Raw genomic sequence first — 3,475 nt, forward strand, 5'->3', positions numbered from 1 at the left:
TTTGAGTTTATCTTGATGCCCGAAATTCTGTTAGAAGAGTGCTACTTGAGTTAATTGTCAGATCTGCTGCTCCATTTAGATATTTGTAATTTTTGCCATGATTAATGTGTGCATGATATGCCCATGAGCTCTACATATGTTTTTTTAAGGGTTTTGCCATCTTTCCAGAGGTGCAACCCAGGTATTTTTGTGATGTGTGTGGTGACTAGCACAAGCTTGCAAAGTGAGGCATTTGGTAATGCTGATTTCAGGAACTTAGCATTTCCACTAAGTCCTTGAGCTATTTATCTCATATGGCCATATGTTCATGTTGTTTCCTAGTGATCCGTGCCTCTTTTGAGGATGATCAGTAAGGATGTTTTGTTAATCTTGTAGTGCTATATCCATCCATGTCTTTGTTTGCAATTATGGAGCACCCTAGCTTTAGTCAATCGAGCTCTACTTTTGCTATTTCATGAATCTGGGCAGATTGTCTACTTGTTAGCGATTTTGCCGACGATGTTGTAGTTGATCCGTGCATGTTATGTTATTGTTCTTGCCATGTCTAGCTTGGATTTTGTGTATTCCTGATGGTTATATGCTTAGATGGTCATGAATTGCTCCATAGTGAGTGCATCGAGCTCGTAAACATGCCTACTTGATATCTGTTTCAGCATGCTCCAGTTTTCACTAAGTCTGTGATCTGATTATGTTTTTGCCATGTTCACATCCTTGCAATTGTATTTTCTGATCCCTTTTGGCTCAAGGTCACTAAGGGACTTTTGTTAAGCTCTTTGAGTAGATCCATGCCATGCTTTAAATTGCCATGTTCAGGTCCTCTAGCATATAGTTTTCATGCTCCGAAGAGTGCTATCTGATCTGAAATTCCAGACAAGTGTTAATTTCACTAAGTCTGAAATCTGTTTGTCAAATGCATTTTTGCCATGCTTGTTTGAACCTGATAATGGATGATTTGGCCATAGCTCAGTGCTAGACTTTTGTTAAGCTCCATGAATGCATTCCTGCCATGTATTTTGATGCCATATTTGAGTGCTATAGCATGTTCATCTCATTGCATTTAGATGGCTACTTGCTATAAACCGCAGAACATGGTCATATTTGAATTGCTTGCCATTTCCAAACCGTAACTCCGATTCCGGCGTTCTTTATATCATTTTCAAGTGATTTCATCTCATCTTTCCAGTGGAACACTTGGATTTCCAAGTTGAGGCCAGGTTCATGCTTTCCCTGTCACATCTTGCATATGCATCCCGCATAGCATACCATCCTTGCATCATATTGTTTGAGTTTTGCACGTGGTTGATTGTGTTCTGTTTGCTTGTTTGTCTTGTTTGGGTAGAGCTGGGAGATGAGTTAGCTAACGAGGAGCCCATTGAGTTTGCTTTCGAGGATCCAGTCAACTCTGACAACTTTGCAGGCAAGATGATCATACCCTCAAAATCACTACTATATTTGCTTTGCTAGATGCTCGCTCTTTTGCTATGCTTATGCTACGATGCCTACCACTTGCTTTCAAGCCTCCCAAATTTCCATGTCAAATCTCTAACCCACCATGTCCTAGCAAACCGTTGATTGGCTATGTTACCGCTTTGCTCAGCCCCTCTTATAGCGTTGCTAGTTGCAGGTGAAGATTGGAGACTGTTCCTTGTTGGAACATTATTTACTTGTTGGGCTATCAATATATTATCTTGTTATCTTAATGCATCTATATACTTGGTAAAGGGTGGAAGGGTCGGCCTCTCGCCTAGTGTTTTGTTCCACTCTTGCAGCCCTAGTTTCTGTCATATCGGTGTTATGTTCCCGGATTTTGCGTTCCTTACGCGGTTGGGTCATAATGGGAACCCCTTGATAGTTCGCCTTGATTAAAGCTTTTCCAGCAATGCCCAACCTTGGTTTTACCATTTTCCACCTAGCCTCTTTTTCCCTTGGGTTTCCGGAGCCCGAGGGTCATCTTATTTTAGCCCCCCCGGGCCAGTGCTCCTCTGAGTGTTGGTCCAACCGAGCGACGTCCGGGGCTACCAGGGGCAACTCTGGGCTGGCCTACCCGACGTCTTGCTCATCCGGTGTGCCCTGAGAACGAGATATGTGCAGCTCCTATCGGGATTTGTCGGCACATCTGGGTGGTGTTGCTGGATTTGTTTTAACCTGTCGAAGTGTCTTGAAGAACCGAGGTACTGAGTCTGATCGAAACGTCTCGGGAGGAGGCCTATTCCTTCGTTGACCGTGAGAGCTTGTCATGGGCTAAGTTGGGACTCCCCTGCAGGGATTTGAACTTTTGAAAGTCGTGCCCGCGGTTATGGGCAGATGGGAATTTGTTAATGTCCGGTTGTAGATAAATTGAACCTTAACTTGATTAAAATGAATCAACCGTGTGAGTTACCGTGATGGTCTCTTCTCGGCGGAGTCCGGGAAGTGAACACGGTGTTGGAGTAATGCTTGCCGCGGGATGACCTCTAGTTTCTCGATCGTGTTTCGCCTCCTCTTCTCGCTCTCTTTTGCGAACAGGTTAGCCACCATATTTGCTAGTCGCTTGCTACAGCTCCACATATTTACCTTGTCTTACCTATAAGCTTAAATAGTCTTGATCGCGAGGGTGCGAGATTGCTGAGTCCCTGTGGCTCACAGATTACTTCCAAACCAGATGCAGGGCCTGATGATTCCGCTCCAGGTGACGCACTTGAGCTCAAGTGGGAGTTCGACGAGGACTCTCAACGATACTACGTATCTTTCCCTGATGATCAGTAGTGGTGCCCAGTTGGGGGTTATCTTTTATTTTGGCGCCGTAGTCGGGCCATGAGTGTTTGGATGATGTAATGCTATTTTATGTACTTGATTGACGTGGCGAGTGTAAGCCAACTATGTTATCTCTCCTTTTATTATCTATATTATTACATGAGATGTTGTGAAGATTGCCTAACTTGCGACATATGCCTTCAATGCGATTATGCCTCTAAGTCGTGCCTCGACACGTGGGAGATATAGTCGCATCGAGGGTGTTACAGATACCTACCACTTGCTTATCATGCCTCCCATTTTGTTGAACCAAGCCTCTAACTCACCTTGTCCTAGCAAACCGTTGTTTGGCTATGTTACCGCTTTGCTCAGCCCCTCTTATAGCATTGTTAGTTGTAGGTGAAGATTGAAGTTTGTTCCTTGTTGGAACATGGAGATGTTGTTCCTTGTTGGAACATGTTTACTTGTTGGGATATCACAATATCTCTTATTTAATTAATGCATATATATACTTGGTAAAGGGTGGAAGGCTCGGCCTTATGCCTGGTGTTTTGTTCCACTCTTGCCGCCCTAGTTTCCGTTATATCGGTGTTATGTTCCCGGATTTTGCGTTCCTTACGCGGTTGGGTTATAATGGGAACCCCTTGACAGTTCGCCTTGAATAAAAATCCTCCAGCAATGCCTAACATTGGTTTTACCATTCGCCACCTAGCCTTTTCTTTCCCTTGGGTTCTGCAGGCTC

Source organism: Triticum dicoccoides, chromosome 5A (genome assembly GCF_002162155.2).
Source record: "Triticum dicoccoides isolate Atlit2015 ecotype Zavitan chromosome 5A, WEW_v2.0, whole genome shotgun sequence".
NCBI lineage: Eukaryota > Viridiplantae > Streptophyta > Magnoliopsida > Poales > Poaceae > Triticum > Triticum dicoccoides.